Source organism: Halyomorpha halys, unplaced genomic scaffold, assembly GCF_000696795.3.
Source record: "Halyomorpha halys isolate HHAL.00 unplaced genomic scaffold, Hhal_1.1 Scaffold2643.1, whole genome shotgun sequence".
NCBI lineage: Eukaryota > Metazoa > Arthropoda > Insecta > Hemiptera > Pentatomidae > Halyomorpha > Halyomorpha halys.
Genome location: NW_027114718.1, coordinates 10,293 through 22,891, shown reverse-complemented (window position 1 = coordinate 22,891; position 12,599 = coordinate 10,293). Strand labels below are relative to the sequence as shown.

The 12,599-nt window shown below is 31.6% G+C and overlaps 1 long non-coding RNA gene across 1 annotated transcript; it reads left to right on the top strand.

The window, feature by feature from the left end:
* Positions 1-789: 789 nt before the first annotated feature.
* On the top strand, positions 790-2,797 carry LOC106691663 (uncharacterized). Its single transcript, XR_010844655.1, has 3 exons — positions 790-1,089; positions 1,850-1,917; positions 2,658-2,797. It is a non-coding gene; the product is annotated as an uncharacterized lncRNA (long non-coding RNA).
* The last annotated feature ends 9,802 nt before the right edge of the window (positions 2,798-12,599 follow it).

Here is a 12,599-nt window from a genome sequence, read left to right as displayed (position 1 = left end):
CATAGATTTTACATATAAACATTACGTGATAACTATCGTAAACTAACAATCCAAATGTTTCCAATTTTACAGAATCATGGGCAATTTACAGGAGGCGGCTGCCGGAACAGCGGCGAGTGCGATATGAACGTGAGTGAAACATTTTAATTTCTAAATTAACAACTATAGTTCCATCAGCTTATATATCTTATTATGAAACTAGGAATAGTATTTTAACATGTATAATTCAGTCGTATTTTTAGGTTTTTATTTGGTCGATTTATATCTCATATAGTTCTGTTAGATCCGAATTATTAATACGGGGATAAGCCCTGGTTTACAATTAATATATTTATTAAATATGATGTAAAAAAATAATAGCTAAATTTTAAACATTTTTTGGAACATGTATTATATTACCATTTTTGCCCGACAAAACAGGAAGAAGAGGCTGCTGATACCTTGTAGATAATTTAAGAACGAGGGTAAGTTGAACCATTTAATTTTATAATCTAGCTCATTAACTATTGAGTGTCTTAATACTTTACTTATAAACTTTCTAAAACAACCTAATATTATTTTACATTGCTTGTTTAGTCTCCGTTCTCATTTTTCGAACATAGATTTTACATATAAACATTACGTGTCAACTGTCGTTATTAAAATGTTTCCAATTTTACATAATTAAGGGTAATTATAAAAAGACGGCTGCTGCAACAGGTACTGCAACAGCAACAGCAGCAAGAGCAGCGGGAGTCATTTGAAGGTGAGTGAAACATTTTAATTTCTAATTCAACAACTACAGTTCCATCAGCTTATATATCCTATTATGAAACTATGAATAGAATTTTAACATGTATAATTCAGTCATAATTTTAGGTTTTTATTTGGTTGATTTCTATCTCATATAGTTCTGTTAGAACCGAATTATTAATACGGGGAGAAGCGCAGGTATACAATTAATATAATTTTTAAATATGTTGTAAAAAAATAATAGTTAAATTTTTATCATTTTTTGGAACCAGTATTGTATTAGCATTTTTACAGGACATTTTATCTGGCGTAGGAGAAAGAGGCTCCTCCTACTTCGAATATAATTTTTCAACTAGGGTAAGTTGAATCATTTAATTTTATAATTTAAAAAAAATCTCGGGACATTAATCATAATTCCTAACCTAAACTAAAAATCCAAATGTTTCCAATTTTAGAGAAGTAAGGGTATTCAGAAAAGGGCACTGCTGGAACATGTACTGCAACAGCAGCAAGTGCAGCGGCGGGAGTCATTTGGAGGTGAGTCAAAAATGTTAATTTATAATTCAACAACTACAGTTCCATCAGCTTATATATCCTATTATGAAACTATGTTTAGTATTTTAACATGTATAATTCAGTCGTATTTTTAGATTTTAATTTGGTTGATTTCTATCTCATCTAGTTTTGTTAATAAAGAATCGAAATCAGTCACTGACTCAACTATATTCGACTTTCGATTTTCAAAAGACAATATTGATGAATGGGTGAGATGCCAAACAGTACAAGTGACAATTATATGAATGAGAATTGTTTTATTTACTTGTGCCACACCCAAATTTACTGTTTAATATTATCAAAATTCTGGTAGCATCAAAAATTAAACAATGATTTTACAATTTTATGTCGATACTGATGCATGAATTCGGTTCAGAAATTCAGGAATAAGAAAAATACCTTTTACTTGTACGATTGCCTTTTCTTCCCTTGGCTACTAACCCATTCATGGTTATATAAGGACAAATAGCTAAAAAGCTATATAAAGGTAATCTAATGTTTAACACACTGTAATCATGCTAACACTAGTTAGCAACTAAACCTGTAATGTCCTTTTTTACAGAAGAATCAACGAAGGGGCTGCTACCGCCCCGACAGCCCGAGGACCATTGGGGGTGCTTCCAGGGAGGGGTGAGTTGGATGGTTTAATTTCTAATCTTATAATAATATAATACCAAGACCTAGCTGGCATTTAATATTATAGTAATATTGGATTACACGCTACAAAATAGGGCCACAGTCACTGATTGGTGTTTCTTCTCATATATTTTAAAATAACTAAAACTAATAGTTTTCTTTTTAATTAAGAGTTGTTATGTAAGTACTTTATATAACCCATTTTAATTTTGTTTCTGTATATTTATGAAGATAATGATCGACATTAACTTTTAAATCTGTTTTTAAATTATACTTTGCTACACCTAGAGGTGGATGCACTATCGTTAATTGTTGTTTTTAAAATAATTTATACATATATTTTTTTTATTACTGAATTTAGATAGTGGGAACTAAGATGGGAAGAATTGATCAGAATGAGGGTAACCATGTTGAAGTTATTAGATGAAATAAATGTTTTTACGTGTGACCTCCATACGGGATGGGTCACCTGGTGTGTGATGGGCCTACTTCTTAGCAGGACATCTTTTTCTTGTGTGGCTAGTAACTGAGTGAGGGCAGAGGTTCCTGGGTAATTTGCTGGGTCTTCCACCAAATTAAATTGAACCTCCCCCCCTATCTTATTCCTCTTAAACCTAAGTCCTCAGGCCCATGGACTGAACACCTTTGTTATTCTTAGAGTAATTTGTCGCTCAATTATTTTTTTTCACTCCTATTCCACCGTGATACTGATTCATATATTTTCATTATTTCAGAAGAAGAAACAAGACCTCCATCTTCTATAGGACGGGTAGAAATAGGAAATTGGTGGAAGGAGGAGATCCAAAAGCCTGTCTTCTACAAGAAACTGATGATTCTTTGAAAAAAACACATTCAATATTATTGAAATATAAAGAATAAAATTATATTTTTAATAACAGTTGTTTATTTTCTAATATTCCTCACATATTTCTTTATACTACTGGTTGTTATTTCTCACATTCTGACAATGTTAAATTTTATAATAATTTGAACACACCACTGGTTGGACGTTTCGATATTTGAGAAAATATCCGTTGAGTGAACAATGAAATGCATTTAGAATGATCAAGTTCTTGGATTTGCCTGTAAATATAAAGAAATGAATGTTTACAAATAAATATATGATAAATATATACTTATTCCATCCTCTTGGTCTTGCTGGGCAACAACGCAGGATAAATCCGTCGGATGATAAATCCGAAACCCTTAAGAAGACAATGATTTTATAAACAATCTGACTCAAGTTAAATTATTAGTAAGGAGAATCTTTAAATCATTGATAAAATTTATTTAGAGAACAACAAACAAGCGGAACATTTTGAAATGCTAACAAAATGTTTCAAAAAACCAGGATTTGAAAAGCTTGACCACTAATTTCGGAATAAATATATATATTTTTAAACACATTCTTTATATTTCCTGTGCACCTAAAAGAGTTCAGCAACAGAACGGTGTTAGTTGTTCTTGTATAAAGCTACCCTCCGATCCACCTATCCTTATACAATTAGTCTTGTAGATTTATCTTAATTCAATTACACAGATTTGTACAATAGTACTTTAGTATTTTTTAATTCCTGTAATATCACTAATAGTCATCCCTATAATGAAAAAAATAAGTAGTATTATTAGCACACTAGTTTCTACACTTGTACTATGAACTAATACTATTAGCTTTCAATATGAAACAGGGTCCAGATGACCTCTACCCTCCTGCCCTTCAGTATACTTTTTAAATATCCACTAACGCTCCTTGATTTCAATTAATAATATTCATTTGACAAATGCTCTCAACTTCAAATTTACAACAAATAATTAGTATATACTATATATAATCTGACCAATTTGGACATACAGGATTGAGCTCTGGGGCTCTCCCAAACCATCAAATTCCTCCCGCATCCAATCCTTGCAATCCAAAATCCTCAGTATAATCCTTGATGCTCCTTATTACGTAACAAATAAACTAATACCATAACAACCCTTTCGTTGTAGATTTGGCCCGAAATATATATGCGTCTTAACACAAAAATATTTCACTTAAAAACGATCCAACTGGTAGGTGGTACAACGGTTTCAACTAATTCAATATTGTAGGCCGTTCGGTGTGCTCATATACCTAAACACTTACAGCAAATCTAGCCTTGACAAATTGAATATTGCAAAAGTTCAGGTTCTTCAGGAAAGGTACACAAATGAGCAACAAAACTATTTATTCAATAATAGAGTCAACTAATAATGTTCCAACATTTTTATGAACCTTAATTACAGATTTTTTTAAAAATATTTATTTATTGCTATTTACAACTGTACATTATAATACATTTAGTAAATCTGATCTTAGTTAAATTGGAGTGTTACAGGCGTGTAGAGAAACTATCCATTGGTAACACTAATGACATTTTACATTAGCTGGTCTCGTGGCCATCTATTTTTCAGGCGACTCGGAGGATTGTCAGGAATGGAAGAGGATGCAAGGTTAGAAACTAGGGGGTTTGAGTGGTTAGGGAGTTTATAATGGAAGGAGTGATATCTGATTCGGGCTAGATCGGTTACACAGGGAACATTAAGGTCTTTAATTACAGATTTTTATTGATCAAATAACAGCCTGTAATATTTTCTTTTCTCTGCTGCACAGGTCAAGATGACTGTTTTTTGGATAAATCCATCATTAAGACACGTCAGATCATTGAATTAGGATAAAATTATATTATAAACAATTTAATTGTACATTGGTAAGACGAGTTTAGTTTAAATCGCAACAGTCATGTTTCAGAAAAACGATAAAATATAAAAATAAAGTTTAAATTTAGTCTCAAAACATTTTTTATTCCTTTCTAAGTCCGACGTTTTGTCCGGCACAACTAATGTCTCCACTAATTCATTGAATACAATTTTTAATCGCGATAAATAAATATTATTACTTTTTTACAGCAAATGTAAGAAATATTTGTAGATCGTGCCAAAGTGAAACGGTTCAGACAAATTTTACTCAAACTGAGGCAATAAATTTTACAAACTTGAACAATGTGTTTTATATCTCTCCTGCTCTAATTTTGTATTTTATGATAACTGCCAACAAAGGTCGCCTTAAACCTGACAGACGTCTGTCATAGTAATACTATCAGGAAAATGAGATAGTTCTGGCCTCTATATTATATACATTATATACAATCTTCTCTTGCTGGATGGCATTTTAAGATAAGATACTTTGTCCCTTGAAGGCGAGTTAACAGAGGTGGCATAACATTCCGACTGGAAATTGTTATCATTTCAACTATCTTTTATATAACCAGCAAAGTATAACAATAGTGGTCCAATCCCAAGATAACAATTGTCAGTGCAAAAATAACAAATAAAAAAAAAAAATATTTGTTTGTAAAACGTTAAATTATACGGGCATATTTAAAATCTTTCCAGAAACATAACAAATAATTGAATATACACAATTGGACTAAAGGAAAATTAAAACAAAATAAAGGTAATTTACAGAAGATTAGTAGTGATAGAACGATAACAATATACAGACTAGTACAAATATATTAATGGCATTAATATGACCACTAAGTGGTGTATTTAATTATTAATTTTATAAAAAATTAGTTAATTTTTATTTCAGCAATAGAGAACAAACTGCAATAGAATAACTGTAGTAAGTAATGTATTTATTGTAATAGTTATTAATCATAAATCATGTAGTTTTTTAATATATTGATGTCATTAGTTTGTAGTAGTCAATATATTATTATTATTCTATCAATATAATATAAGAACGTAAATTTTAGAAAAAAAAAAAACAAATTCAAAATTAGTTGTAATAAAGTTACAAGGTTAAACTATAATTTTCCAATTCTAACACAATTTCGAAAATACAAAATAAATTATTTTAACACAAGTTAATCAATAAATTTATTTATATAATCAGCAATTAAAAAAAACGGAATAATTTAAAAAAAATTAAAAAGGCAACCTTTTTGGCATTTATTTTTATTACTTATAATTTTCGAACTCTGTCAACCTTTTTCTGATTTGGTAATAACATTGGCAGTTGGTTAATGTTAATTTGTTGGTAACGTTAATTTTCTAACCTCCATTTCTACTCGAGCGCAACTGACTAAGGAATTTCAAATGAAGTTTTTTACGAGTTCAGATATTAAATCAGATTTTAAGAAATGCCATCATCGAAACTAATGTTAAATATTAATTTTTGATTTTGCTAAATTTAAGGACTTATTGAAAATATTTATTTATACAATATTTGCATTCAGAGACTGACCCAACACAGGTAGCGCCATATATCATCAACAAATTTATCTCTAAAATCATCGTTTATATGGTAGTGATAGTTGTAGACAATTTGAAAATTAAAAGTCTTAAATATTTATGAATTTTTAAAAATAGGTTGTGTTTAACTTATAATTAATGACCTGGGCAGAATAGCCTGTAAAACAAATTTTAAAATTTGATGTGAGGTGAGAGATGTAATAAAAAGTGTTGAGACTATACAAGGATACAATTTTGATTTATTTAATAATTAAATTATATAAAACTGTTAAGATTATCAGGTATATAACGCAGTTGGAATAGTTACAAATAAATAAATCTTTATTGTTGATTAAAGGGACAATAATTCAGGAAACATTTAAAAGAGCATAGCAACTAACAGAAAACAATAAATATGAAGATGAAGGAAAATTCCATCGCATTCAGAGTGAAGATCACCTTTATTTTTTCCGACCTAAGTTCCACCTAATACGATCCTCTTTGCCTTAAAACCTATGTATCATATACAACATATACTTTGAAATATTAGTAATGTCATGAAGAACCCCATATAATATGAAATACTTTGAAAAATAAATTTCTGCTATTTACCGAAAAACAGTTAAGCTTCGCTGCTTTTAGAAGGCACATTGCCTGAAAATCACACTTCATAAACAAAATCTTAGGTGGTGCGCGCATCACGAACCTTCCCGATAAAATTAGTTTTGTACGTTTTGAAACAGATAACAGATAACAAATGTGTTTAACCTATACCGAATGGTACTGATTATTCTCAATTGGAATTTTTTTTATTTGAATGTAAAAAAAACTAAAATATTTTTTTTTTGGATATTAACTACAATACATGTTCTTCATCTTTGTTTTGAGGTCTACTGAATCCAAAAAACTAATCTGAGAAAATCATTTGTGTGAACAACTAAGCTTAAAAACGAAAAGTGGTTCGAAATTAAAATAACATATATTACCTTGGATGAGACAGTAACTAGGTGTGTCACTCAATAAAATAGATTCTTCATATTTCATTGTTTTTCTAGAAATCGACTGTAAGGAATTTGATTAACTCGCCGTACCAATGCACGATCAAATGTGATTTAGATTTTACCCTCATTAAAATAGTTTGACAGGATTTTTGTTAAAATAGTTAAATTTGGATTTTCCAAAAAATCTTCCCCTAATGTCCTTTAATTTCTTTTTTTTTTAAATAATTAACCAATTTCTATAGTTAGCAATAATAAACAATGGATATATACACTATATATAAATAATTTAATGATCGCTTGAAAGAGAAAAAACGAAAAATAATGATTGGGAACACCATAGCCAAGAACAACCGGTCTCTCCCGATCCCATTTGTATTTATTCGGTTTCGTTATCATTTGTTAAATTGTTGTATTATTTACTGGAACAAAGTTAATATTCGATATTCCACCTCGAGGAAACCTAAAATGCGAATCTTTATAGCATCAAAATGTTTTTCATTAAAAAAAAGTTTAAAACATTATTTATTTTATTTAGGACATAAATGTCGAAATTAAATTTAAAAAATAACCTCTCATTTTGAGTTCAGTTGCTATTGATAAACAATGGAAACAAATTAAAATATTAAAAAAACTGTTTATCATATGATATACAAAGTATATTTTAAATTATTGGGTTTGTAATAGAATAATGACACATACCTTAAAATCTGAAACGTTTTAAAAAATAATGATTTATTATTTTTTATTTTTAGTGATATTTTATTTTAAAAAATAAGCTTCTTTCATTGTTGCTAGTGATAAACAATGAATTTAAATAAAACATGAATGAGCTTCCATGGTTGTTGTGTCAATAGGCAGATTTTACATTCACTTAACTATATATGAAACAAATTTTCATTCTGAATAATAAAGAAATGTCTGTTTAGAATTTATTTATGGGATAAAAAAATATATACTTATTTATATTTTCTTAACCAAAACCTTTTTCATGGTCAAATCAAAAATATTATCTTCAGCTTGTATTACAAGAGCCCAAGAAGAAGAGAAAGGTAGTTTTCCACTAAGGAACTAAAGAGGAAAAACAGCTAGGATTCTAAAAAAAATCCGAAACCGACATTTTTCTTCTAATCGCATTTCTAATTACTCGGCCTCGTTAAACTGATCTATCCATGGCTGGAATGAGTTAATATAAGCTAATTATACCTCGAGGAACCCGAAGACACGAGTCTTTATTGCATCAACATGTTTTTCATTAAAACAAAACAAATTCCTTCAGAAACATAAAATACTTTAGTGACTAAGAATTTTCTAATTTCCATGGTTGTTGTGTCAATAGCTAGATGTTACTTTCCTTAGCTACATCTGAAGGATTTTTTCATTCTGAATTAAAAAGTAACTAATTTTTTATAAAATTAATAATTAAATACACCGCATAGTGGTCATATTAATGCCATTAATATATTTGTACTACTCTGTATATTATTATCATTCTATCATTAGAAATCTTCTGTAAATTACCTTTGTTTTGGTTTAATTTTTTTTTTAGTCCAATTTTGTATATTTAATTATTTTCCCATCCTTGAAAAATTTCAATTTTTTTTTAGTTCTAGTAGTATCAATAAGAGTTCTAGAGTTCTCGCTTATTTATAGGAAGAGTTCTGATGTTTAAAAGACCGGTATAATACCGGTCAAATGCCCGCGCGTAAAATACGTATTTTGTGAAACTTTAACACCGTATATCTATTTTCCTGGCAACATTACGGATTTATTTAATAAGGATAATTTTTAGAACTCTTGGGGGGCCAACAGAACTCGCAAAAAACGAAAAAAAAATTTTCCAAAAATTTTTGATCACAAATTTTTAACCAGCGAAATCGTATAAATTTAAAATTTTTAGAGTTCTAGTATCCCCTACATAAAATTCAAAGTTCCTAATAAAAAAAAGAATTATTTATGTTGTTTAATATAAATAGATACCAATTAATCATTACGCAAGATTTTTGTGCAACTTCGCAGCCATTTATCTTTTTTGAATGCTTAGCGCCTTTTTGAAGGAGGCAATTGAGGAGAGGAAGAGGGAAGAAGAAGAGAGGGAGCGGCGGGAGGCTAAGACCGCAGCGGCAGTGCTTGTGGAGTTCTGGGAAGATAGGCCTCTATCAATATAAATATAGTACCAATACTGTTTATTGTGTATTCATAATATTATAAGGTTAGCAGGTTGGTCATTCCACTAGGAAATCTAGTCTGGAAAAGATTAAAAATGTCATTGCCTAAGGAGTCCACCCAGCGATGAAATGTGGGTTCAGCAGTTATGTTGGAGGCCCTCTGTCTGATCGAAGCAATGGAAGAGATGGAAAAGAGAAGAAGAAGAGAGGGAGCAGCGGGAGGCTGAGACCGCAACGGCAGCACTTGTGGAGTTCTGGGAAGGTAGGCCTCTATGAATATAATTATTGTTCCAGTACTGTTTATTGAGTCATAATAATATTATAAGGTTAGCAAATTGGTCATTCCAATAGGAGATCTAGTATGGAAAAGATTAAAAATGTCGTTGCCTCAGGAGTCCGCCATACGAGGCAATGAGGAGGGACCAGGAGTCCTGTTGAAGCCTTCGGACTGGTCGAGGCAATTGAGGAGAGGAAGAGGGAAGAAGTAGAGAGGGAGCGGTGGTAGGCTAAGACCGAACCGGAAGCGCTTGTGGAGTTCTGGGAAGGTAGGCCTCTATAAATTTAAATATAGTACCAATACTGTTTATTGTACTTGTAAAGTACAGACATGGGCTTGCCAGTTGGTCATTCCGCTAGGAATTCTCGGTTGCAAAAAATCAAACATGACATTGCCGGAGGAGTCCGCCCATCGAGGTATTGAGGAGGGTCCAGTAGTCCTGTTGGAGGCCCTCTGTCTGCTGGAAGCAATGGAGCAAATGCAAAAGAGGAAGAGGGAAGAAGAAAAAGAAGAAGAGAGGAAGAGGGAAAAAGAAGAGAGGGAGCGGCGGCAGCCCTTGTGGATTTTTAGCGAGCTAGGCCTCTTTCAATATAATTATTGTATCAGTACTGTTTATTGTGTAATAATATATTATAAGGTTAGCAAATTGGTCATTCTACTAGGAGATCTAGTATGGAAAAGATTAACAATGACGTTGCCCAAAGAGTCCTTCCAGCGAGGAAATGTGGGTCCAGCAGTTACGTTGGAGGCCCTCTGTCTGATCGAAGCAATGGCGTAGACGGAAAAGAGAAAGAGGGAAGAAGAAAAGAGGGAGAGTCCTGTTGAAGCCGTCGGACTGGTCAAGGCAATTGAGGAGAGGAAGAGGAAAGAAGCAGAGAGTGAGCGGCGGGAGACTGAGACCGCAGCGGCAGCCCTTGTGCAATTGTGGCAAGGTAGGCCTCTATCAATATAATTATTGTACCAATACTGTTTATTGTACTTGTAAAGTACAGACATGGGCTTGCCAGTTGGTCATTCCGCTAGGAATTCTCGGTTGCAAAAAATCAAACATGACATTGCCGGAGGAGTCCGCCCATCGAGGTATTGAGGAGGGTCCAGCAGTCCTGTTGGATGCCATCTGTCTGCTGGAAGCAATGGAGGATATGCAAAAGAGGAAGAGGGAAGAAGAAGAGAGGGAGCGGCGGGAAGCAGAGTCCGCAGCGGCAGCCCTAGTGGAGTTGTGGAGAGGTAGGCCTCTATCAATATAATTATTGTACCAATAATGTTTATTGTGTAATAATAATATTATAAGGTTAAGAGCTAAGGGCTTCAAGACAAAACTTAATTTATGCTTCTGTATTGATAAAATTTAATTATTTGAAACTACTTACTAATAATTTTACAATTTTGTCGTTATCAAATGTAAATCTTGTTCAGACACAGGTAGATAGCAAATAATCTCTTATTCCAAAAATTGGCACTTGCCCACTTTGCCTTCCCATCCAGTCGTATCGATATTATCCTCTAGAAAAGGTGTGGCCAGCAAGTAGATCGCTCCCAATGTCTGTGGTGCAATTCCGTGTACCGTGAACTTTGAAGCGATTGGAGAAGACTATGCTTTCTCGTAATATTTTAATGCATTCTTAGAATTTTCGAAGGTCATGAATTTCTACAAAGTAGATCTTATATACTGAAGAGTTGACCACCCCTGCTCTAGAACAACTATACTTGCAGATTAGGGCTATTGGAGAAATATCGATATTTGTTGAGAAAGATACCGACATTTTTCTCTTTTCGTTATAATTCAATCTATAATATTGATCTTCGTTCATCCTATTTTATTTCAACAACTCAATTTTTTTTTTCAATATTTTATAATAATTATCATAATTTTAGATTAATTATAAACATTCTTAAACTAACATTACTTACATAGTACACAATTACTTGCATGATACAACATTATTACATGAAATTTTATTGAAACTAGAATTCAAAGCGTGTTTAAACTATTATATTTCATTTTATAGTTTAAATAAACTTAAGATTAAATTTGTTTGCATCTTAATATTTTCGTCACTCTACTAAATTTTGTTTATAATACCGTATTATTACTACCTCGAATATAATTTTAAGACAAGGGTATGTTGAATAATTTAGTTTTATAATCTAAAAATTAAACTTTCAACATTAATTATATTTCCTATAATTAAGTTATTTGAATAATCCATTTCTAAGACAGCAGATAATAACTAAGCTCATTAACTATTATGTTTCTTAAACTTAGAAACTTTCTAAAACAGCATAATATTATTTTACATCGATTTTTTAGTCTCTGCCCTCATTTTTCAAAAAAATATTTTACATATTATCATTACATGTTAACTATCGTAAACTAACAATCCAAATGTTTGCAATTTTACAGAATCATGGGCAATGTAAAGAAAGCGGCTGCTGGAACAGAGCCTCCAACAACAGCAAGTGCAGCGGCGGGAGGCATTTGGAGGTGAGTCGAACATTTTACTTTCTAATGATTGGAGAAGCTTGTCGGGGGGTGCGGTCAGCAAAGAACAACATAAATAAATAAAACCATATTTATTTTATGCTGACGTTTCGACCTGAGTTTCAGGTCTTCATCAGGGGTTATGGCGTAGAAGGTAGGCTAGCAACTGGATTATTTTCTAATTTAACAACTACAGTTCCATCAGATTTTACATCTTATTAGGAAACTATCAATAGAATTTTAACATATATAATACAGTCGTATTTTTAGGTTTTTATTTGGTCGATTTCTATCTGATACAGCTCTGTTACATCCGAATTATTAATACGGGGATAAACCCGGGTATAGAATTAATATATTTTTAAATATGATGAAAAAAAATAATAGCTAAATTTTAAACATTTTTTGGAACCAGTATTATATTAGCATTTTTACAGGACATTTTATCTGGCGTAGGAGAAAGAGGTTGCTCCTACTTCGAATATAATTTT